The sequence below is a fragment of the Callithrix jacchus genome, chromosome 6, assembly GCF_049354715.1.
Source record: "Callithrix jacchus isolate 240 chromosome 6, calJac240_pri, whole genome shotgun sequence".
Classification (NCBI taxonomy): domain Eukaryota; kingdom Metazoa; phylum Chordata; class Mammalia; order Primates; family Cebidae; genus Callithrix; species Callithrix jacchus.
In genome coordinates this window covers 29894145-29919743 of record NC_133507.1, presented here as the reverse complement: position 1 = coordinate 29919743, position 25599 = coordinate 29894145, and the positions used below count along the sequence as shown (strand labels likewise).

Here is a 25599-nt window from a genome sequence, read left to right as displayed (position 1 = left end):
GACACAGAGAGGAGGTCTGAAATACCCCGAAAAATACAGATTTCAAGTACAGGTGGGATTTAGGGACTGCAGAAAGTCCCAAACATTCAACAAGCCCGGAGTGAAAGAAAGGGTTTCATTAACACTCTGGCACTACAAGTATGGCTCCGCGGAGTCTAAAGACACCTAAGCACTTGTGACCCGAATACAAAAGTAAGAGGCACATGCCATCTACAACGCTCCCTCCGGAAAGCTCTAGGACGCCGTCGCGCTTCGTTCCCAAACTCGGGCCGCGGGGGCGGGAAGGCGCCTGTCTCTTTAAGAATCTGGTTAAAGTCTTTTTCCTTTCCCCACCCCGCCCCGGCCTCCCTCCGGCGCGGTGCCGGCGCGGCCTGGACGCCCACCCCTTTGTTCTCTGCGGCTGCACTGACGGGTTCAACCGCCCATCCGTCACAGAGGCGTTGCCTCTGATTGGCTGCTGCGCTTCAGGCCGGGAGGCGGGGCGGGAAGGCCGGAGAAACTAGTTTGTTGGCTGCGCCTCGGCGGTACCGCAGCGGGAGCGTTTGGGTTGTGGCGAGCTGGTCGACGCGAGCGGCGGCGGGGCCTGCAGAGCTCGCGCGGGGGGCCGGGGGTGGTCTCTGAGGTGGCGGCGGCAGCGGCGGCGGGGAGTGACTGCGGCGGTGAGTACCCGGGCCGGGCGGGGACGCCGTGCTTTGGCCGCTGCACCCGCGCGCCCGCTCCCTGCGCTGGGGACTCGCCGCCTCGGGCCGGGCCGGGACCGAGCGCTCCGAGCCCCCGCGGTGCTGCGTGTCCCGGGAGGAGCGAGCGCGGTTGGGGCGGGGGCCCTGGGACAGGCGTGGGGGCGGCGGCCGGCCGGCACCCCGCGGCCCCGCGAGGGAATTCGCCGAGAGCCCTGCGCCGGGGAATGAATTGTTTGGCAAATGGATGTTGCTCGCGGAAGCCGCTACTCTTTCCCCGGGGAGTGGTTGATTCATTGAGTCCGCAGACTCTCTTTTTAAAAAATTACTATTGATCCTGGAAAGAAACACTGCTTGTCTTTGAGGATGCGGGCGGCAAAGCCCCGCGCCCCGGACGCCCAGGCCTTGCCTGCCCTTCGCAGAGCGAGGGCCTGGGGTTCCCAAGGGAAGGGTCTGCGCGGGCCTGGCCCCGGAGCCCCGGGCCGTTCACTTTCCGCCTGCCGGGGTCCCTTGTTTCGGTTTGCAGAACTGTCCAGCGGCAGAGAAAGGTCGCACTCCCGAAGGCACACCCACCTGTCCACCTGGGTGGAGGCCAGCCTGGCAGGTCCAGAGCAAGCCCTCCATCCTGACTCTTCTTCCCACGCTCGCCCTGGCTCCGATACACCACCGCGCGGTGTTACGCCCCCACTCCCCCCACCCCACCTCGACTCCTTCATAGTTGCTTTAGAAGCTTTTCTTTTGCGGATGGTGTCCTGGAGACACCAGATACTTTTTTTGTGTTCCTGCTCTAAAGCCCCCGAAGTCTATTCCCATTGTCTTTGAACAAAGAAAAATCTCTCCAGAGGCCTGACCCAACGGACTGTGGGTGAGGGGGCGGACCCAGGCCCCTGCAGGTTTAATCTGGACGCTCTTGGTTCCTGCTGGATCCTGGTGGTTTTGACCTTGGGGAAGGCAGGCTGGGCTTTGACTCCCCGGTAATCAGGGCAGAGAATGCCAGGTGTCTGGACCATTTGGTTTCACTCTGTCGGTGCAATAGAGGGAGGGAGGGAAGGAAGTTAGTGACACAAGAAGAGGAGGCAGGATCCCACGGTCTGTATTCTGGAGCAGATTCCAGTGACTGTGATGAGGCCAAGCCCTTTGGACCCTGGGCCCCACTCTTCCCATTCATACGGAGAACTGATGCTCAGTATGCCGATCTGAGCTGTGAGCTTTCCTGGGGTGTTGGTGAAGGCTTGCTTTGGTGTCTAGGGAAGAGTAGGACACAAAGTGACACCACCTCAGGGTCCACTTGGTGTCCTAAGACCGGGGGCCCTTGGGTCCACAAGCTGTGCCTGTGAAGGTTGGTGGAGTCAGTCTTTTTCAGGTCCGGTAGCTATTTCGGTTTTGAGTCATTTGTCAGGCAGTGACTCCAGGGAGGTTGATAAAAGCGAGGTAGAAATGGAAGACACCTTCATCCTAGGTCTCGGGCTGCAGTTGGATTTATGTGTGTGGTGTGGAAAGAAGAGCTGCGGGCAAGTTGTATGCTCCACATCGAAGGCAGGTTCTGCAGCCGGATGCCCTTTAATGGCATTTTAAATCTGTGGGTACCCCGTGTGGGCAGAAGAGAGCAGGAAGAAAAGAACAATTACCCAGTGAAAGCAAGCTTGGTTCTTCCCATCTATCACTTGGGTAGGGGCAGGGGGTAAGGGTAGGATGAGTGAGAGTGTTATTTAGTGGGTGGTTAGTTACTGATTCATTTATTCATTAATTGTTTGAGCAGACTTGATTGGGCACTTGCTGTGTGCCAGGCCCTGGGTTAGGTGCTGGAGACTCTACTTTTAGTGAGCACCTAGATGAGGGGGTGCTGGCACATGGATTGGGGCCCTGACACATCTTAGTGATAGAGGTAGCAATAGCAGCGGAGAAGACACAGGTGGGCAAGGCTTCCTGGAGAGAAGATGCTTTGACTAAGAAGCGAAAGGCGAGCCACAGCCCAGATTCCAGATTCCTTTCTCCTGTTGCTCACCCATGCTTCTCCCAGAGGCATTGACGACCTCAATTGGCAACCTCAAGATAGGCACAGGTTGAAGTCTTGGAAAATGCAAGTGGAAGGTGGTGGAAGGTTTGCTCTGTCTATAGTGCTGGCCGCACGGTCAGCAGTCCAGGGCATTTGCAGGAAACTTGATGGCTTATGGATGCATCGTGTCTTCTCGGGGGTTCCTGGGAGAATCTACCCTTCTAGTCCCAAAGACCAGCCCATTGTCTGAGCCCATAGTCACTTTGTACCAGCAAGCAGTGTAGGCATAGCCTGGCCATTGTGGGCAGAGCTGGCACAAGAAAACAGAGTGGCCAGACACAAATGAATTGGCTGATTGAGATGCTGGTTTTCATCTAATGTGGTGAATTTCATAATTTAATTGCCTCAGTCAGCCAAGGCTGTTGAAAGGCATTTTCCCCACCAGGAAACACTTAGTTGGAACAAGCTAGGGGAAGAGGGGGGAGGTGTAGGGGAGGAGGGAGGAGGGAGAACTTAAGCATCCACAGCTTTCAGTAACAGCATCCCAGCAGGAGTTATCAATCAGTATCCATCCCCAGGTGATGGAAGTCAGCCCCTTCCCTACAGCAGGTTCCAACCCCTTTCCTGGATTGCCTCATTGCCATACCAACCTAAACTAGCTGAATACCTGTCATCCTCAAGGCGTCATCTTGTGAAACTGCCTCCAGGTCCTTCTGGGGCTGTTAGGAGCTGGGGAGGGGGTACAGTGGGATTAGGTGGGGAAGAGAAGAGGTTCAGGGATAGGAAGGGCTCCCTATTAAGTCCTTTTAACCCAAGGGCAGTGGAAAGAGCATGGGTTCTGGCACCAGACTAGGGTTCAGATGCCGTGGGTCTGTGATCAAGTTCCTTCACCTCATTGAGCTGTGTTAGCTTTTTTCAGGGATATGGTGAAGATTTAACCACCATACTATGCAGAATTCCCTAGAATGGGGCCTAGCACCAGATGGCTGTCAGTCATGCCAGGCTCCCTTTTCCCCGTTTTTTGGTCCCCTGGGTGCAGAATTGAGGTTGCATGCTTGTTGCTCTGCAGCTGACTTGCAGCCTTCCCGAGTCCCCAGTCACCACCCTTACCCCTGCACCCTCCCTCTCTTGCTACACTTTCTTACTACTAAGGCTTTCCTTCCAAGCCGTGTCCTAGCACCCTGTTGGTTGATGAACAGTGGGTGTGTGGCACTTATTGACCTGTTTTTTGGTTTTTGTTTTGTTTGTTTTTTTTTTTTTTTTTTTTGAGACGGAGTTTCGCTCTTGTTACCCAGGCTGGAGTGCAATGGTGCAATCTCGGCTCACCGCAACCTCCTCCTGGATTCAGGCAATTCTCCTGCCTCAGCCTCCCGAGTAGCTGGGATTACAGGCGTGCGCCACAACGCCCAGCTAATTTTTTGTATTTTTTAGTAGAGATGGGGTTTCACCATGTTGACCAGGATGGTCTCGATCGCTTGACTTCGTGATCCACCCGCCTAGGCCTCCCAAAGTGCTGGGATTACAGGCTTGAGCCACCGCGCCCGGCCCCGGTTTTTGGGTTTTTTTTAAGAGATGGAGTCTTGCTCTGTGGCCGAGGCTGCAGTGCAGTGTCGTGATCTCAGCTCCCTGCAACCTCCGCCTCTCAGGTTCAAGTGATTCTTCTGCCTCAGCCTCCTGAGCAGCTTGGATTACAGGCATACACCACCATGCCTGGCTAATTTTTGTATTTTTGTGCAGACACGGTTTCGGCATGTTGGCCAGGCTTGTCTGGAACTCCTGACTTCAAGTGATCCACCTGTTTCGGCCTCCCAAAGTCCTTGGATTACAGGTGTGAGCCAGTGAGTCAGGCCTTTTTTTTTTTTGAGACAGAGTCTTGCTCTGTTACCAGGTGGGAGTGCAGTGGCATGAGTCTGCTCACCGCAGCCTCCGCCTTCCAGGTTCAAGCGATTCTCCTGCCTCAGCTTCTCCAGTAGCTGGGATTATAGGCATGCGCCACCACACCTGGCTAATTTTTGTATTTTTAGTAGAGATGGGGTTTCACCATGTTGGCCAGGGTGGTCTCGATCTCTTGATCTTGTGATCCACCCACCTCGGCCTCCCAAAGTGCTGGGATTACAGGAGTGAGCCACTGTGCCAGGCCTTTTTTTTTTTTTTTTTAAATGGCAGCTCTGTGGGCTCAGAAATCCAAATGCACCATATTTTCTGCAAATGCATAAAAACCTTCCCAGCCATACTTTACTCCCACAGTGGTCTCCTGCACCCTGAGTTGGATACAGAATCTGTATGAGACTCACCTGAGCCACTTCTTGTTTCAGTGTGACCAAGGCCCGATGACAACTCCATCTGTTCACCATCCCGTAGCTAGAACCCTCAGAACCTGTTGGCAGAAAGAGCACTTGAGTGGAAGTAGGAAAGTCCTGCTTGGCCCTGCTTGGCTGTGTGACTCCATGCAGGTTCCCTCACCTCCATGAGTCTCAGTTTGCTCTCCGGTAATACTTCTATTAAATGTTTTGCTATAACATTTCAAAAGTTCTTTCAGGCGCTGGCATTCAGCAGTTTGATAAGGCTTCAGTGACTTGCTTAGTCCTTCTGGGCAGAAGAGCTTGAGCAGCCCGTAGAGTGCAGAGGGGCTGACTTAGAAGTTAGGAATGGGGTTCTGGTTCCAGCTCTGCTTCGTATGTGCTGTGGGAATTGGTTACTTGCTCTAGGCTCTAGTTTTTCCACCTCTACAATGAGAGGGGTGACGTAGGGAGTTTCCTTTTCTTTCTCAGTGAATGGAGACTGAGTCAGCTTTTCCCAGTAACTCCAAAGGGATGGGGCTGTTCTCCTTGAGCCTCCTGTAGTTCCTCCCCCTGCCCACTGCCTCAGAGTTTGAGGGCTCCTTTGAAGGAGCTGGTGGAGATAGAAGACCGAATCAGGAAAGCACCAGGCTGGGCTTAAGGGAGCAGGTGTGAGCTCAAAGGAAGGTGGTGTGTGGGTTACTTATTTCCCAAGGCCACCGCTCTGGCTGGTCCTGGGCAGGGAGCTGGGCAGCAGTCATGGGAGCATCTGGAGTTGTTAGGATGAGACCTCACTGGTGGGATGTCCCCTGGGCACAGAGCCAAGGCCACCTTCTGGCAGAGAGTTGGACAACGAGCTCTTGAGGAACAAGGGGGAAGATCTTGAGCAAATTAGCTGGGCATGGTGACGGGCGCCTGTAATCCCAGCTACTTGGGAGACTGAGGCAGGAGAATCACTTGAATCCTGTAGGCAGAGGTAGCAGTGAGCTAAGGTCACGTCACGACAGTGCAGCCTGGGCAACAGAGTGTAAGACTCTGTCTCAAAATAAAAAAAGAAAGAGGAATCTTGAGGGTGCCCAGGGGGGCAGGAGGAGGTGGCTGAGCACCAGCCTGCAAGACCAGTTGGATGGCTCCTCCCACGGGGAAGCAGGGCTGAGCAGGCCACAGGAGCGGGAGTGCTGTGCCTCCTGCCACCAGCCCAAGGGCCACATCCACCTTAGGTGTCACTCCCCACCCACCTCTGCTAGGAGGAGCCTTCCAGTATCAGCTGTGTGGTCAGGAGTAGCATGCAGGGGTAGTATGGAGACAGAAAAGCCTGCTCCCATTGGGATTCCAAGGAGAGGCTGCCCACAGATCCATCTAGGCTGAGCAGAATTAATTTCCTAATTAAGATAAGAAGAAGCTTTGCTCATTCAAACCCCAGGACAAGCTGCCAGCCAGGTTAGCTGTTGGCCGGGCCAGTTTGTCTGAGAGAAGATGAGAGCCAAGAAATGGAGGAGCTCCTTTTCTAGAAAGCCATGGCAATTCCATCCATTATGCAGAGTTCATGTCCTGCACCCTAGCTGGGCTTGTGAGACCTTGGCAGCAAGTCCCTTAACATGTGAATGCCTCTGTTGTTCACTGGCTTGGAAATCTGAGGGAGAAAGGTATCCATCTTTATTCATGCAACAAACATTTAGTTTTCTGAATGGCTTGCCCTGGACTAGAAACTGAGGAAGGAAAGTCAGGTTCAGAGAGTTCCTATTTGGGGACTGAGTGTCTGATGTGGGAAGCAGACAGGCCGGTATGGCACAGCGCTAGAGTCTGAACAGTGGGCATGTTGAAAGTCTGCCTCAGTTTCCTCACTGATGAGGTAAGTAGGTAGACTGTTGGTTTCCTCATTTCAGATGTGTCCAGGGAATTGTTTTTCCCCGTCTGTTCTCTGCCAGGCTCTGGGATGCAGTGGAGAACAAGGCACGGTCCCCCCCACCCCCTCCTGATCCCACATTCAGCTGGGAGAGGCAGATGACAGACTGACGAAATATGCAGCTGCAGAGGAAGTGGACAGGGAGGTGTAGGAAGGTGGCCACGGGAGGATGCACTCAGAAGAGGGGTCAAGGAAGGCCTCACTGGGGTGGTGACATTTGAGCCAGCCATGGGAGGATCCGAGAAAGGCATGCCAGGTGGAGAGCACAGCTCATGCAAAGGCTGGGCCAGCAGGGGCTGTGGAGGGAGAGGTGATGAGGCACAGAGTGGAGCTGCAGCCTGACATCCCGTAGCTTTCTGGTGCAGGGGGAGACTAAGGATAACATTGTCCTCTTTTGTTTTATTGTTTTTCTCTGATTTAAATAATATATCAATAGATTGCCTTTTTTTTTTTTTTTGAGATGGAGTTTTGCTCTTGTCGCCCAGGTTGTGGTACAGTGGCATGATCTCAGCTCACTGCAACCTCTGCCTTCTGAGTTCAAGCATTTCTCCTGCCTCAGCCTCCCAAGTAGCTGGGATTACAGGTGCACACCACCACGCCCAGCTAGGATTTCCTTTATATATGAAAAATACAGGAAAAGATGGAGCACAGTGTGAGGATTTATCCCCTCCTTCATATCTGTCCACAGATGGGTGCTTACTCTTCTAGTCCTCCATTGTACATACAGATTTTGCATTTATGTAATTTGAATCATACTCAATACTCTACAACTTCTACCACTTACTGTGTGGTGGAGCTCTTTCCTTTTTCTCAGTGCCATCATACTCCACACCTCAGCAAAACCATCATTTCCTCTCATTGTGTCCTAAGGAGAGACTTTGGATCATGCCTCATTTTCCCTGTCTGATCAATGAAATCTTGTATCGTCTTTGATCATGCATCTTTATGAGCAAGTGTGATTATTTTAAATTTTCATTGTCAAAGCCAAATGCCTGCTGCAAAAACTTCCCCAGTTTACTCTCCCCCTAATAATAGTGTCTGAGTGCCCATTTTTCTCTACAGACTCACTAGCAATTTTTTTTTTTTTGAGACAGAGTTTTGTTCTTGTTGCCAGGCTGGAGTGCAATGGCATGATCTCGGCCCACTGCAGTCTCTGCCTCCCAAGTTCAAGTGATTCTCCTGCCTCAGCCTCCCTCCTGCGTAGCTGTAATTACAGGCATGCACCACCACAACCAGCTAATTTTGTATGTTTAGTAGAGACGGGGTTTCTCCATGTTGGTCAGGCTGGTCTTGAACTCCCGACCTTAGGTGATCCACCCACCTTGGCATTCCAAAGTGCTGGGATTATAGGCATTAGCCACCACGCCTGGCCCCAGAATTTTTGATATTTGCATTTTTAGTTTTAGCTAATGTGATGGAAAGTGGAATCTCATTGTTCCATTTAAAAAAAAAAAAAGTTTATTCAGGCTTTGTCCTTTGATTCTAGTCCACTTTTGTTTTTCCAAAAGCTCAAAGTGTAGTGAGTCCTGCTTCTGTTGCTTATTGGTCTCCTGACCTCAGCTGGGGACTCATCTGTGAAATGAGGCCCTTTAATCCCTGCCCAACCCTGTCCCCTACTAGGCTGCCGTACATTGTGCATGGGGAAACATTCCTGAAAGTTCATTTTATGCTGAAAAGCTCTGCAAACATGAAGACACATGGTTTATACTAGGGAAATGGAAATATCTGGAACATTGGAGTGAATTCAGGTTTTTTTTTTTTTTTTCTTGAGACAGAGTTTCGCTCTTGTTACCCAGGCTGGAGTGCAATGGCGCGATCTCGGCTCACTGCAACCTCTGCCTCCTGGGTTCAGGCAATTCTCCTGCCTCAGCCTCTTGAGTAGCTGGGATTACAGGCACGCGCCACCATGCCCAGCTAATTTTTTGTATTTTTAGTAGAGACGGGGTTTCACCATGTTGACCAGGATGGTCTCGATCTCTTGACCTCGTGATCCACCCGCCTCGGCCTCCCAAAGTGCTGGGATTACAGGCTTGAGCCACTGTGCCCGGCCCGAATTCAGGTGTTTCTAAACAGCCAGTGTATCCAGGGGAGGAGCTAGGGTGACTTTGCCCATGTGCAGCGGAGCTGGCTTTAGGTGAGCAGTGTCTGCCCAGTGTCCCAGAGATGCACAGGAGCTTACCTGGCTGAGAGAACCATCTGGCTGGGCTCGAGATCTCTTCACAGAGGGCTGGCCCAGTTGGTGATCTATCACCTGTCTGCAGGAATAAAGAAATGAGCCAGAGAGAGTTCCCTAGCTGGTCCAGAAAAAGGTCCAGAAAGGGGCAGTGGCCACCACAGACCAAACCCTACTTGTTGGTAAAGGGCTGGGGCAACGAGAACTTGGTAAATGTCCATGGGTGTCCTTATTTGTTTACCTGGAACAGGAGGCTTTAAAACAAGCAAAAGATTTACCAGAAGGCCCCTGTATTTGATTTGGAGATAAAAGCGGGGGAAAGCTGTGGAGATGGATGGAGAAGGAAAGGCAAACTCTAGGGGTGGGGAAAACCAGGCCTGTGTGGTCCCAGGAGGCGTCAGGCCTTATGATAGAGGAGGGGGGCTGCTACCATGGCCTGGGCCCCAGAGGAATTCATTATTGCTAGGGTTAGGTACCTGGGGACGTTTTGGCCAGGCTCTCCTCACCCTTCAGGAAGCAATATCCAGGTTGGACCGTGATTCCCCTCCTGCCCTGGAGATGACTCAAGAATTAAGCTCCAGAGGAGGCTGCTGTGATCCCAGCCAGCCTGACCTACTTGGAACAGCCTCAGGGACAGATGTAGGTAGGGGAAGGTAACCAATGGGACAATGGGTCCCTCAAAGGGCTTCCGTAGGGAGGCCTCCTGCCTTTATACCTCTGCAGCTAGTGAGCAGTAGGAGGGAAAGCGGTGGAAGGGGGTCCTCGCCGAAAGCAGTTTTTGCATTTATTAGACACCTCCTGATTCTGAGAGTTGGGTGTTTCATTAAGAGAGTAAGGGAAGCTTCTCACTCCAGAGCTGTTTTTGCGTGGGTCCTCTTGGGGCAGGGTGGTGGGTGGGCTGCCCTTGTGGGCTCCTGTCCCACTGCCATTCTGAGTACAGCTTGAAGGCATTTATTTTGCTGAGTTGGAGTGAGGTCAAATCACCAGGTTTCCTTTCAGGCATCAACTGGTATATCTGTATTGCAGGAAGTTGCAGTTGCTATTTTTACCACTCCAACCAGGACTTTTCACTGGGAGGTACAATTACAAGCAGAATGTCAGGGTCTGGCTGGTTAGCTGAGCCCTGGGAGGCTGCTGTGGGCTGAGGCAGTGGCCACTGCACATGGTCCCATGTTGTAGAAAGCAAGACGCATTTGCATGTGGACACACACCTACCCTGGTTGCTGGGCGGCTTTCTCTAATCACTTCCAGTACCCGGAGTTTAGGTGAAAAAAAAAAAAAAGGACTCTGCTGGGTTTTGCCCAGATAATTGTACCTGGCTGCTCGGGCAGCCCTGAAGCTGTAAGCCATGTAGTTCTGACTACCCACAAAGTTGAAACTTTGTTAAATGAAATTGAGAACCTACGCTATGCTTTTAAACTCTGCATTTAAAGGGCTTATTTGGCTGGGCATGGTGCCTCACGCCTGTAATCCCAGCACTTCGGGAGGCCAAGGTGGGCGAATCACAAGGTCAGGAGTTTGAGACCAGCCAGGCCAATATGGGGAAACCCTGTCTCTATTAAAAATACAAAAATTAGCTGGGCATGGTGGCACATGCCTGTAGTCCCAGCTACTCTGGAGGCTGAGGCAAGAGAATTGCTTGAACCCAGGAAGCAGAGGTGGCGGTGAGCAGAGATCGCACCATTGTACTGCATTCTGGGTAACAAGAGCCAAACTCCATCTCACACACACACACACACACACACACACACACACAAGTACAAAAATTAGCTGGGCAAGGTGACGTGTGCCTGTAGTCCCAGCTACTAGGGAGGCTGAGGCAAGAAAATTGCTTGAACCCAGGAAGTGGAGGTTGCGGCGAGCTGAGATGGTGCCATTGCACTCCAGCCTAGGTAACAAGAGCAGAACTCCGTCTCAAAAGAAAAAAAAAAATACAAAAATTAGCTGGGCATGGTGGCGCATGCCTGTAGTCCCAGCTACTCGGGAGGGTGAGGCAAGAGAATTGCTTGAACCCAGGAGGCGGAGATTGCGGTGAGTCGAGATTGCGCCATTGTCCTCCATTCTGGGTAACAAGAACAAAACTCCGTCTCAAAAGAAAAAAAAAAAAAAACTACAAAAATTAGCTGGGCATAGTGGCGCACACCTGAAGTCCCAGCTACTCCTGAGGCTGAGGCAGAATTGCTTGAACCCAGGAGGAGGAGGCTACGGTGAGCCGAGATCGCGCCATGCACTCCAGCCTAGGTAACAAGAGCGAAACTTCGTCTCACACACACACACACAAAAGGACAAAAATTAGCTGGGCGTGGTGGCACGTGCCTGTAGTCCCAGCCACTTGGGAGGCTGAGGCAGGAGAATCTCTTGAACCCAGGAGGTGGAGGTTGCAGTGAGCCAAGGTCACACCATTGCACTCCAGCCTGGGTGATAGAGCGAGACTGTCTCAAAATAAATAATAAAATGTTTAAACAGGATACACGTTGATTATATTGCAAATAATATGGCAGCTCTAGACAGGCACCAGGGGACTCTCACATATGTCCAACAGATCTCTGAATCATTTTGATTCTTTCTCCCTTGGGTATTGTGGCTCATCCCTGTTTCATTGAGTAGTATTTATTAAGCATCTAATCGATTCTAGGCAGCAAAGATGACATAGAACACTGTCCTTGAGCTGCCACTAGAGAAAAGGGCACAGTATGCGTGACCTGAGGAGTGAACAGTGCTGTCCAGCAGAAGAAAGGCTACAGTGCTGCAGCAAAGACAGAGGGCAGAAAAACATTCATTCTAGGAGACAAGACACAATTCTGTTAGTTACTGCATGCCCTATGCTGTGTGCATAGCGTGGGCCACCACCCTGTAAGTGTTCGGATTTCACTGTATTTACTGCATTCCTTTTCTGAGCATGTACCATGTACAAGGCTGACAAATGTAAAATCCAGATGTGGGGTGCAGCTGTGAAAGGAGAGTCTATGGAGGGGAGGGTGTGGGGCTGAGCAGGGAGAATGAGGGGAAGGGAGGGGAAGAGCTAAAGCTGAGGGGGGGAGCCAGGGACAAAGCTGGAAAAGGAAATAATTGAACAAGGCTTGGATGTGAAAGCCTTGAAGGCTTCTGAGCATCAGAACTCAGGATTTAGCACTGGGTTGGTAGGTGTGGGAAGAGATGGTTCAGGATCCCGGTCATAACCTGTCCTGCAGCGGTGAGAGCAGGACTGGGAAGGAAAACCCCAATTCCAGGTCCCAGGAAGGAGGATGCAGTGGAACTTGGTGGTTCCAAGTAACCAAATAACATGCTAAAAATGTGTACATGAAGGACTGGCTATTTACGGGCACCCATGTTTTTGCTATAAATATACATACACATGTAATTTCAGGAGACCAAGAATTATCAACTGCAAAGCCGAAGTGTAGCAGTCCACTCATGGCCCCTGTACTTTGCTGCTGGAGGGCCTGCCCTCTGCAGACCCCTGAGGTCTGTTATTTTGGAGAAGGATGAAGTGGTCCTGTGGGTGAGGAAGGCTTCTGATAATAAAGGGAGGAGCTGGCAGGGCCAGGTCGTTAGAGGGAGGCAGCTAGCAGTGGGTGAGAGGGTATATGGAGTCCAACTGCCTACGGTGGCAGCAGGCTCTAGTGCCTGCATCGTAGTACAGACAGGATGGAGACCCCCTGCGTAAGCCTCCACGCTTCCTACAGAAGTTTCTTTTTCTGGGTTCTTAAAAGAAAAATGTGGTTAGTATGGAGAATAAGAAAAACCTGCTGGCTAAAGTGGGTGGATTACTGGAGGTCAGGAGTTCAAAACCAGCTTGGCCAACATGGCAAAACCCCATCTCTACTAATAATACGAAAGTTAGCCAGGCGTGGTGGCGTGCGCCTGTTATCCCAGCTACTTGGGAGGCTGAGGCAGGAGAATCGCTTGAACATGGGAGGCACAGGGTACAGTGAGCGCAGATTGGGCCATTGCACTCCAGCCTGGGCAAAAAGAGCAAAACTCCGTCTCAGAAAGAAAAATCTGCTACCCCGGTGTTCTCAAGGTGTGGTCTGGGCATCCCTGAGATTCTCTTGGTAGGGGATCCACAAGGTCAAAACTATTTTCATGGTCATACTAACACATGATTTCCCTTTTTCACTCATTCTCTCGAGTACATAACTCAGTGAACTGTTGCTTTCTAAATGGCCAATCCCTGATGTTACAAAATCATGCATGGGTAAACAATCCATTCAAAGTGCAGGACAGGCTGTCAGATGGGAATGCCACTGAATACAAAAGTTCATTGATACGGGCTCAGATTTCACATTGCAGCTAACCTTTAAGGTACTATACTCATCAAGTCTTAGTGTAGCATCAAAGAAGAGTATCCACAATTATCTGAAAATAAAATCTCCCTTTTCCAACTATCTGTATAAGGTTGGATTTTCTTTTATACTGTATAGTCAAAACAATGCATTTCTGCTGATTTAATGCAAAAGTGAATGAGAATCCAACCACTATAAAAAAATTTTTAAAAAATTGACATATGACAATTGCACATATTTTGGCACCTGTGATATTTTAATACCTGTATACAGTGTGTAATGTTTGAATCAGGTAACTGGGATACCTATCACCTGAGATATTTATCTTTTCTTGGGACATTCATTTCTGAAAAACATCTGTTACTGCCCGTTGCAGTGGCTTGTGCCTGTAATTCCAGCACTTTGGAAGACTGAGGCAGGTGGATCATTTGAGATCAGGAGTTTGAAACCAGCTTTGCCAACATGGTGAAACCCCATCTCTACTAAAAATACAAAAAAAAAAAAATTAGGTATGGTGGCACATGCCTGCAATCCCAGCTACCTGGGAGGCTAAGGCAGGAGAATTGCTTGAATCTGGGAGGTGGAGGTTGCAGTGAGCTGAGATCATGCCATTGCACTTCAGCCTGGGTGACAGAAAAACACTTGTTATTTATGTTAACATATAATGGGTTTATTATATAAATTAACATAAATTTTTGCTTAGTTTTAATTTCAACTGTGGCAAATACTAATAGGCAAAACCACATAAAGAGAAGCCCCTTAGGGTTCTCATTTTCCAGTTGTAAAAAGATCCTGAGACCAGTTTGAGAACAGCTGTACTACCGAAAGTCCCTGTAAACAGGGAGCTAATTGTTGGACCCTGTGCCCGGCTCTGCACGTCATTTCCCTCCTTAGGCCCTCAGCAGTCCTTTGGGGTTAGTGTAATTCATTTCGTGTCTGTTTCACAAATGATGAAATGGAGGCACTGAGAATGAATACCGGGCACAGGTCTCACCATGCAGAGGTGGGAGTGCCGGCACATGGGGATGTCCCAGACTGATGTCGCTGTTCTCAAGCCTGGAGGAAGGCAGTTGGGGGGGGTGTCGGGGGAAGCCTGCTGAGCATGCTCTGGTCCTCCACCTAGTGCGCGGCGCTCAGTCTGACAGGGAGGTGCATCTCCATGCGCTGTGTCCTTTTCTGAGGCCCAGGAAGACAGGCATAGGTTTACTGTGGCAGCAGGCGGCTTATGAAATCAGTTTGTAGCAGCATGACTGTTGAGGCACACGTGGTGTTGGTGTCCAGGAGTGTGCTTGGTCTTTGTAAATATCCCACATTTTGCTGTTTTGGAGTGAAACAGCTTTGAATACTGGCTTCAGCCAAACTGAGGATGTGTGCACATTACTTATCTTCTCAGAGCCTCAGTTTCCTATCTGTACAACCAGGACAGTGAGACCTTATGAAGATGTTGAAAGGATTGAACAAAAGAATGTAGGCAGGGCTCCTGCACAAAGGCTCACATACAGCAGGGTGCTTGAAGATAATGTTGCTTTGGACAGTGTTCAATAGGTCAAAAGGGTGTGCAGTGAAAACAGTCTCCCCTGCTCTCTCCACCATAGCTAGCAGGAGCTGAGTTCTTACATAGCCTGTCAGAGATATTTTGTGCATGTGCCAGTAGATGTGTCTATATTACATGCGTGGGTGTGTGAACAGTCTGGTTTTTAACACATATCAAAAGTAACATCTGATACACAGCTCTTCCATTTTAGTGCAGAAAGCCAGTCATTTAGTTTTTTTTTTTTTTTTACAGCTGTGTAGTATTCCACTCTGTGAGTGTACCCAGGTAGATCTCACCAGGCCTCTTACTCATGAACATTGCAGTTGTTCGCAGTCCTTGCTTTGTAACTGTGCTGCGGTGTATAAACTTGCTCATGTGCAGGCATGATGGAAGGGAAATTTTCAGGAGTGGAAGTGCTAGGGCAGAGGGCACATGCATTTGTCATTTTGTAAGATGTTGCCCAATTGTCCAAAGAGGTGGTGCCAACTATGCTCCCCCCACCCATCTCTCTCTGTGGGGAACGAAAGAGTTGTGCCTTGGGCTTTGAGAATTGAGAGGCATTCTCATTCCGATTCAGCATCAGCTTGACAGCCTGGAGAAGAACAGCGCTTCTGGAGAACAGAGAGAAAGAAATTCACTACCAGTAAGTTGCCAGTGCTTGGCTCTTGTTCTTTTATTGTTCTGTTCTGCGTGTTTGTGTTCCTTGAAGAATGTCACTCCTGGTGGTTCATTGAAAGTGATATCTAGGCCAGAGTGCTTTTAATAGCTCCATCTGTGGGACCAGACAGGAGGAGAGACAGCCTCCCTCCAGGCCCTCAGGCTGCATCTGTTTGCAAAGGGCCAGGCCAGTTCTGCTGTCTAGGGGGAGTCCTCCTCAGGACACCACGTTTGCTTAGGAGGGAGCCAGTCTCTCTGTCCCTCTTTGTTTCTCTCTCTGGCTTCTCTGGATAAGTGGAAGGAAATGAGTTACTTTGTCAGATGGGTGAACCCGAGTACTGAGCTTTTTGTCCCCTCTGTGGTGAGAGCAGTGGTGTCCATTTTATTGACATTACTCCCATCTGGAACAGCAGCTGGGCTTGCAGATGACTCCAAACTCTGGGTTCCAGAAGAAGCCGGGGCAGCACCCCCAAGCTGAGAGAGAGCGGGATGTGGCAGGTAGAAGCCAGGCGGCAGCTTCCATTGACAGATGCAGAGGGGCCGCCACCCCTCCCTGAGCTGAACGAAGCCTCTTCATTGCAGGGTGGTTTAAGTGTGGCTTGCGGGTGGCCTACCTGGTAATCAGAACTTTTAGGACAGTATGACATAAAAAACTATCACTTTTCTTGAAAGGACTTATCTCAAGAGAATACAGTGAACCAACAAAAGCAAAGACATTTTTTATTCCTTGGATAAAAATTCAGACAATTATGGTGAATGGATTAGTAAACCATAGTGATGTGTTTCCACAGACATTGCAGTTTACAATCGACAACCACAAAGACACTAGAATAAGGTTCGTGAGGGCTCCAGGAGGCTGGGTCCCCATGCCTGCACTTGGCAGGCCCTTCATCAGTCTTTGTTCAGGAGTGAATGAAGGATAGGAAAATGGCAACTATGTGAAAAGTTGAGGTAAAACCTGTATAAAACAATATTCTGCAATTGCAGTAATTTAAAAGTATTTGTTTTGAGATAAAAACTGAAAATAATACGCCAAAGTGAAAATAGTTCTGTTTGTAGTGATTCTCAATCTTGTTGGCACCTCCCTACCTCTAAGCCCTTTTAGACTTTTTTTCCTAATTGATCCCAGCCTCCTCATTGCATTTTAATACCACATACCTATGCCTTACGCATACAATGAATAAGAGTTTTTCATTCCCCAGGAACTAGGCTGTGTGTCCCCGTCCACCACCACCTCCCCGGTCACTCTGGTTAGGTGGTGCGGTCCTAGGCATTCGCATATTTTCTGTCTTACTCCTCACTGTTATCTCAGTAAAAGACAACACGATGGAGCTCCTGGGTGTGGCTCTTGGCCTCTCACTTGGTCTGTGGTGCCCCTACTCAAGAAAACAGGACGCTGGGCAGAAAGATGGGTGCTGTCCATTCTGGCTGCCTCTGCACCTGCTTTGGGCTGGATGTGTGGCCTGGACAGCTCCTCCCATGGGAGGGCTCAGCTGGCTTCTCCTCTTAGCGAGATGGGTTCTCTGTACACACACACACACACACACACACACACACACACACACACAAATGTTGGTGAGGAGTTGGCCAAATCCATAAGCTGTCTTCCAGTAGCTGGGCAAGTCCTGGGTAGGTCCTTTCTCTAAGGTGAACTTTCTCAACCCGGATTCCCCATCTGACCACAGAGGCTGCTCCCCGCTAGGACCAGTGACCCACAGAGAGAAGTGGATTTCATGGGGCCTGGGGGCTTAATCCTCTTTGGGATCCTACTGTCCTGGTGGAGAAGCTGTTGGAGAAGGCTGCTCAAGGGTAGACAGAGCAGATGGTGTCCTGGTGCTGGGACCTGCTGGTGGACACAGGGTTGAGGCCCGGCTGACAGCTCTTCTGTCCCCTTTGGTGCTCAGTAAAGAGTGAGATGGCCTGGATTTGAACACCGCCCCTTCCCCAGTCTTGGGTCAGTGAGCTCACATCATGTGGTTATGGGAACAGACTCCGAAAGCCAGAGCCTGGGGCTCTGCCCCCATTCCTTGCGTACCTTTGGGCTAATTGCTTAACGCCTCCCTGCCCAGTTTCCTAAGCTGTTGTAAGATGCAGATGATGATTATAACTAAGGCTGAGAAGGGATGAGGTGAGTTAACACATGAAGCACTGACACAGTGCCCAGCACACAGTTAGTACTAAGCAACTGTGATTAGCACTGTTGTTGCCATTATCATTAACCTGCACGCTTCTATTTTCTTTATTTTTATTTATGTATTCTTTTTTTTGAGATGGAGCCTCACTGTCACCCAGCTGGAGTATGGTGGTGCAATATTGGCTCACTGCAATCTCCACCTCCCAGGTTAATGCAGTTCTTCTGCCTCAGCCTCCCAAGTAGCTGGGACTACAGGCGCCCACCACCATGCCCGGCTAATTTTTGTATTTTTAGTAGAGTCAGGATTTCACCATGTTGGCCAAGATTGTCTCGATCTCTTGACCTTGTGATCCACCTGCCTCGGCCTCCCAAAGTGCTGGGATTATAGGCGTGAGCTACTGTGCCTGGACCTTCTATTTTCTTATCTGTAAATTTTTTACAGAAATAGTGTGGCATGTGGCAGGATTGGACTTTTTGGCTCTCTGGTGGGTGAGTGAAGACATGTAGCTGGTTTTGGCCAGTGAGATGTGAATGCAAGTGGTGTGTGTCCTTCCAGGCCAAGCATTTACTCATCAGTGCTATGCTTTCCAGAGCTCTGTCTCTGCCCTTCAGCATAGTGACTGGTGACATGGTGGCAGCTCTGTCATCTGGGTTCCTGGGACTGGGATTGATGAGAACACTCACCATTGCCTGAACCATAATGCGTGTGTTAATAGTATGAGCAAGAGATAAAATATTTTTCCTGTACAGCTGCTGAGGTTTGGGGTTGTTTGTTGCTGCAGCAGACCCTCATCGATTCTGATTAAGACAGAAAGTCATAACCATGTTGAGCTTGGTGAGGATTAAATTTTGTATGTAAAATGTCCAGCACAGTATCAGGTACATGATAGTTGTGCATCTGATTTGGCTCCCTACCTGGCTAGAATCTCCTACTGATTTTTAGCAACAAGTGTTGCTTCATCTTTCAGCAGAGTTTCATAGGCCTTGACCCCTTACCTCCTGTTCTGTGCCTTCTGTGTGAAGGCAGAGCTGCTGCCCTGGGTAGGTCCCAGGATGGTGCCCCATCCGACCCATTCCCTTGGAGTGTAGAAGGCATCCATCTCAGTAGCATCTTTCAACTTTTAATCACAGCTCCCGCTTCCCCGTGACCAGAGGCTGCAGTCACCCTGGGACTCAGCGGTCAATCCTGGAAGTTAAAGTGGCTGCCCTTCAAGTGTGCTTAATGTTTAGGTGCATTAAGTTAAAAGGCTGGAGCATGTGGGGAGGCGCTAAAACCTTGGCCTCTGGGTCTGTCTGGACCTCCCTTCACTTTCCACGCTTTGGCTGCCGGCAGACAGGTAGGGCCATGTGTAGAGTAATCCTATGATTCATTGTCCACAAGGGACACTGTGCATGTGTCTGGGTGGGGAAGGAGACACAAGTTTGAGAGCATTGGTTGGTAGCACTGTTGATCTTGACCTCAGAACAGCAGGCCAAGCCAGGTTGTCTCACTGCTGCACTCTCAGAGGCTGCGGAAGGGCTGTGGTTCTGTGCTGTTGGGGTGGGCATTGGCTGGGAGCTGTTTGATGCAGGGACCTCATGGGATGGCCTCAAGGGGAAGCCTGTTAATTACCAAGCATTGTCTGAAGGAGACATCCTCACCCCTTCCCTGAGCCTTGCTCCATTCTAGAACTGCCCAGTGGGCAGCCCATTCCTGTGCAGGAGGCGTGGGGGCCAAAATGAGGCAAGGAAGATGGGGTGAGGCTGAGGGCTGGGAGGTCTAAGTACTGCCCAGCAAACTGACCACCCTCTGAGACCAGAAGGCGTCATTTCATGATTCTTGTGATTTCACTGCAGGTTTCAGATCTTTTCACACTAAAAAGCTGAATCAAAACCAAAATAAATAAATATACACACAGAAAAACATAAATAATTCTGATCAGTTTTATTTTAAATAAAAAGATACATACAGTATCGAATAGAGATACATAAAGGTTTTTTTGCTATTTATTTATTTTTATTTTTTGAGACAGCCTCTCTGTTACCCAGGCTGGAGTGCAGTGGCACTATCTTGGCTCACTGCACCCTTCACCTCCCAGGTTCGAGCAATTCTCCTGCCTCAGCCTCCCAAGAAGCTGGGACTACCCCATGCCTAGCTAATTTTCATACTTTTAGCAGAGACTGTTTTTTACCATGTTGGTCAGGCTGGTCTCAGACTCCTGATCTTAGGTGATGCACCCGCCTCAGCCTCCCAAAGTGCTGAGATTAGAGGAATGAGCCATTGTGCCCTGCCAGATTGTTTTTTCTAGACAGAATCTCACTGTCACTCAGGCTGGATATAGTGGCGCAATCTCAGCTCACTGCAACCTCTGCCTGCCGGATTCAAGCAGTTCTCCTGCCTCAGCCTCCCAAGTAGCTGGGACTACAGGCGTGTGTCACCATGCTCCACTAATTTTTTTTTTTTTTAGTAGAGACCTATGCTGGCCAGGCTGGTCTCGAACTCCTACCTCATGATCTGCTTGCCTTGGCCTCCAAAAGTGAAAATGCTGAGATTACTGGCATGAGCCACCATGCCTGGCCACTTTTTTTTTTTTTTTTTTTTTTTTTTTGGGAAAAAGAGAAGAAGGGGAAAAAAAGAAAAAGAGGGAAAAAGGAATATTACTTCATTCCTAAAATGGGTTTCAATAATGGCCGAACAATATTTTGAGTGTTTAAAGTGGTTAATGCATATTTTATGTGTTTAAAATGGAGACCTCTATTGTGTTTATTTGTTCTGGCTCTGAGTTCAAGTCCTGGATATCATTATCAATTTGTTGTCTTGTTGAATCTAAATCTCATTATGTGTCTTATGTATCTGGGTGTTAAGATCTCTTATTGGTGCATTAATCCTTTTACCCTTGCATCCTTGTAGCTTTGAAATCGATTTTATTAAGTGTGAGAATTGCAACTCCTGCTTTTTATTTATTTATTTTTGCTCTCCATTTGGTTGGTGAGTTTTTTTCCATCCCCTTGTTTTGAGTCTTTGTATATCTTTAGATATATTGTTAGATTTTGTGGATAATGTATATTTTGTGTGTTTAAAATGGAGAGCTCTATTGAGTTTATTTGTTCTGGATCTTAGTTCCAGTCCTGGATATCGTTATCAATTTTCTGTCTCGTTGAATCTAAATCTCATTATGGGTCTTATGTATCTGGGTGTTAAGATCTCTTATTATTACATTAATCCTTTTATCCTTGTTTCCTTGTAGCTTTGAAATCTATTTTGTCAAATGTGAAAATTGCAACTCCTGCTTTTTATTTATTTATTTTTGCTCTCCATTTGGTTTGTACGTTTTTTTTTCCAACCCTTTGAGTCTATGTATATCTTTGGATATACCGTTAGATTTTGTCTGTATCTTTTGATTGGGAGATTTGGTCGATTTAAATTTAGGGTTGCTGCCGTTTGATATTAGCTGGCTATTTTGTCCTTTTGTTGATAAAAATTCTTCTTTATGTTAATGCTCTTTACTTATTGATGTATTTTTAGAAAGGGTCATACTGGTTGCTCCTTTCTGTGTATAGTGCTTCTTTTAGAAGTTCTTGTAAAGCAGGCCTGGTGGTAATAAAATCTCGGAGTACTTGCTTGTTCCTAAAAAATTTTATTTTTCCTTCAAATGTAAAGCTTAAATTGGCAGGATATGAAATTCTGGGCTGAAAGTTCTGTTGATTAAGTATATTGAATATTGGCCCCCACTCTCTTCTAGCTTGTAGGGTTTCCGTTGAGAGATCTGCTGTAAGCCTAATAGGCTTACCTTTATGGGTAACTTGATCTTTCTCTCTGGCTGCCCTTAATATTTTCTCCTTCGTTTCGATCTTGGTGAATCTAACGATTATGTGCCTTGGGGTTGGTCTTCTTGAGGAATATCTTTGTGGTGGTCTCTGTATTGCCTGGGGTTGAATAGTGTCCTGCTTTGCTAAATTAGGAAAATTTTCCTGGATAATGTCCTGGAGAGTATTTTCCAGCTTGAATTCATTCTCTCCGTCACATTCAGGTACACCAATCAAGCATATATTAGTTCTTTTCACATAGTCCCATATTGCTTGGAGACTTTGCTCATTCCATTTTATCCTTTTTTCTCTATTCTTGTCTTGTTGTTTTGTTTCATTAAGTTGATCTTCGACCTCTGATACCCTTTCTTCTGCTTGATCCATTCGGCTGTTTAAGCTTGTACATATTTCACTAAGTTCTCGTGTTGTATTTTTCAACTCCATAAGTTCATTTGTATTCCTCTCTATATTGTCTATTCTTTTCAACATTTCATCGAACCTTTTTTCCAAGTTCTTAGTTTCTTTACATTGGGTTAGAACAAGTTCCTTTAACTCCCAGAAGTTTCTTATCATCCACCTTTTAAAGCCTACTTCAGATAATGGAACACAGTCCTTTTCCATCAGGGCTTGTTCCGTTACTGATGAGTCCTTTTCCATCAGGGCTTGTTCGGTTGCTGATGAGTCCTTTTCCATCAGGGCTTGTTCCGTTGCTGATGGGTTCTGATTTTGAGTATACTCGGCCTTCTTAGGCTGTTTTTTTCCCTTCATTGTAGATGAACCGCCTTTCTAATTAGTTTTCTGAGTCGACGTCCGACTTATTGATTCCCAGTGTTGGGATCCGAGCAACCCACTGTGGCAGCCTAAATAGCAGTGGTAAGACTGATGGTGCTCTTCTGCCCGGGAATCTCTGGTCTGGCTTCCCTCTTGAGTCCGCAACAAGCGGCTCTGACTTCCCGGAGCTCCAAACTCCGGTCAGTAGGGGAAGCAGTCCCGTTGGCTCTGCATGAAGAGCTGCTGCGCCGAGACGCCGGCAAAACAGCTGCGGCGGCCACAAGAGTCGCGCTGGCGACCCGTGGGGCTCCTCCACTGGGAATCGGCTGATCGGTGAGTGACGAAAATTCGTCCAAAAGTGTGGCGTCGTCTCGTTCTCTGGGCTTTCACTGGGAGCTACAATCCTGAGCTGTTAGTGGTCGGCCATTTTGGATCCTATATCTCACTTTGTTTTTTTTTAATGGTCCATTGAAAGACAGCAACATGGCTGGACGCCCTCATGTGTGGTTGCTGCTAGCACAGCCTCTGTAACCCGGGCAGGGGACCTCAGGCCGGACGGCTGGTGCATCCTAGCCTGCGCTGCCAGTCCTCAGGAGGGGACAGGAGAGCGAGAAGTTCCTCCTTCCCTCTCCTTTCCTCCCAGTGCTGACCAAACACCTCCACCTTCCTGAGGAATTAGGAGCTCAGAGTCTGCAGTCAGGCCCCAGTTCCAAGAATGTGGCCTCCAGTCTCAGGTGCCTCATCAATAAAATGGGAATGGTGGAAGTGGGTTTTTGGAAGGGCCCAGGGCCTGACAGAGGGACACGTTGAGGTCCTCACAGCTCTGTGTTTTCTTGAAGCCATCGTTGGTGGAATCCTGACTCAGATGCACCTGTGCATACCTGGTGCCAGGAAGGGCTGGGTCTCGCGTTGCTGTCAGCGTCGGCTCCTGAAGTGTGGCCATGAGCCACCGTGCCAGTTGTTTGCTGCATAAGGGCACCCAGCTTCATGCGAGTTGAAATTTCAGCTGCATTTTCCTAAGTCTTGTGCCTGGGCCCCGAGCCACATCTGCAGTTATAAGATTTGGCTTTTCCGAGTTTTCAAAGGTGCTTTCCTGCTAAGCCAGAGACTGGTACACTGCCGGTACACTGGCAAACTGAAAATTCACGCTGCAGGAGTGGGGAGGGGTTTTCAGTTTGTACCAAGGGGCCATGTGGATTGGCCGTGGCCCTGAGCTCCGGAGGTCATTTGAGCTGTTTGAACCCTGTGCCTCTGTCCTTCCCCCATCCTCTAGTGAAGAATGACTGAGCTGACACCCTCATTTTGAGCCTTGCCAACTCTTGGTTAGTGGAGGCAGATGGGAAGGGGTTAGTGCTGCTGCCAAACTAAGTCAGGCCTTGCTGAGCATGGCATGGAAAAGGCAGCTCTGATGGCATCCTGGTTCCTATTTCTCTCAGAATAGGCCTTTAGCATTTTGTCACTGGAATCTTCTCTGAGTGTGCTGGAACTCAAAACTCGGAGTCTTCCGAAAGTCTTACCCTCTGGCTACTTTCTTTCCTTGTGCATTTAGTTAACGTTTCAAAGATGATAGGAGAAGCAAGCTGGGCACACTGTTACTTGGCACATTCCAGCCGAGTCTGTAGGTAAGGATTGCTGTGGGGAGCAGTGCTTCTAAGTGGATCCACTCCTCTTAGCAGGGAGAAGGGTCGCAGGTCTGTGGCCTTGCAGCATTGTGCAGTTACACCATGCGCCTTAAATCCATCAAAGCCCAGGACGACACTTAGGTCATCAGAACAACTCTGTGATATATGCAGAGGGAGAGTGTCTGATTGATTATGGCCCCAAAGGTGTGAGCCCTGGGCATAGGGAGGTGTCCCAGGACCTGCTTTTGGGCCCTCTCACATGCTCCCCACCCCTGCCACTGAGAGCCTGTGACTTAGGCCCTACTATGAGGCTGGGTATATAACTGGTACTGAACACATATATCTTGAGCAACTGAAAATAATTGCACAGACCCATTCTCCTGGGTGCTGGATGGAAGGGGTGGAGGGACACACAGAGCTGAGACCTCCTACTGAGACAAGCAGCCTCTGATCACCAGTTCAGGGCACTTGATAACCCTGTGAGTCCTTAAGTGACAGGACTCAGCGAGAGGGGTCGGACTGGGGGACCAAAGGACTCCAAACGGCCCTCTGCACAGACTTCCATCTTGGATAGGTGGCAACACGGCCAGCATCCATTCCCATTCCCAGCCGTTGTCCAGTCCGTTCAGCAGTCCTGGGGAAAGAGCCTGCTTCATTCCTCAAAATTCCAGTGAACATGTTAGTATAGAGTCCCACCAGTCAGTCCTGGGTGTAGACCCCATCACAGCAGTCGGGAGGATGACACTGGCTGATCGGCCAGGCCTGGCATGCGTCCACTCACCACCTGATCCCCAGGGCCCAGTGATGTGCAGCATCCAGGGGCCAGGTGCCCATCCTGGGATCGCACCTGTTGAGCTGCCTGGAGGTGGGTGGTTCCCAGAAAAGTCAGGGTGTGAGTGCAAGGAGGAGGCGGCGTTGTGTTGACACGAGTGAAATGGCACCTGTCCACCACATGTCAGTTGTCACAGCTGCCTGGCCAGCATTCGCCACTGCCTTGGCCTTGTTCTCTTCTGGATCTTGAAAATTGCTGGGCTGGCAGTCAGGGTGGAGGTGATGTGAATGAGTTTCGTGTGCTTTGTCTCAGGGCTTCATCATGGGCAGAGGAAGAGATGGACGGGTCCATGCCATCAAATCGAGTGACCTCTGTGCTGGGATCTGTCCTGGCCGTTGAGGTCACATCAGTGGCCCCACACTCGGAGTGTCCAAGACCAGGCATTCAAGATACTGTTCAGCCCAAGCTCAGTACCAGTTACCTTCCGGCAGGGCAAGGGTAGGGCAGGGGGCAGGTGCAATGAGGTGCCTGGGGACCTAGAGCAGGGAGGCGCCTGGAAACACAGGTGTGTTGATAATGGAACTGATACTGGCATCAGTGCCCTTGAATGTGACCTTAGTGGAGAGGGTTTGGGCTTAGGAGTCCCAGGGCTTGAACTGGAATTGTTCCTGGTCCTTGACTCTCATTTCCCCCAGCACCGTCTGCAGACCAGAGACAACAAACATCTCTTAAAATGTCCTGACACTGGCCGGGTGCAGTGGCTCACGCCTGTAATCCCAGCACTTTGGGAGGCCGAGGTGGATGGATCGCCTGAGGTCAGGAGTTCAAGACCCGTCTGACCAACATGGTGAAACTCCATCTCTACTAAATATAAAAAAATTAGCTGGGCTTGGTGGTGCATGCCTGTAATCTCAGCTATTTGGGCTGGTGAGGCAGGAGAATTGCTTGAACGTAGGAGGTGGAGGTTGTGGTGAGCCGAGATTGCGCCATTGCACTCCAGCCTGGG

At 49.4% G+C, this 25599-nt stretch overlaps 1 protein-coding gene across 1 annotated transcript in view; it reads left to right on the top strand.

Annotated features, from left to right (window-relative positions):
* The first annotated feature begins 506 nt into the window (after nucleotides 1-506).
* The window catches only part of KLHL25 (kelch like family member 25), a 38206-nt gene continuing 13113 nt past the window's right edge, over nucleotides 507-25599 (top strand). The window contains exon 1 of the mRNA XM_035304059.2: nucleotides 507-659. The gene's annotated coding sequence lies outside the window, so the exon portion shown is untranslated. The remainder of the gene's footprint in view (nucleotides 660-25599) is intronic.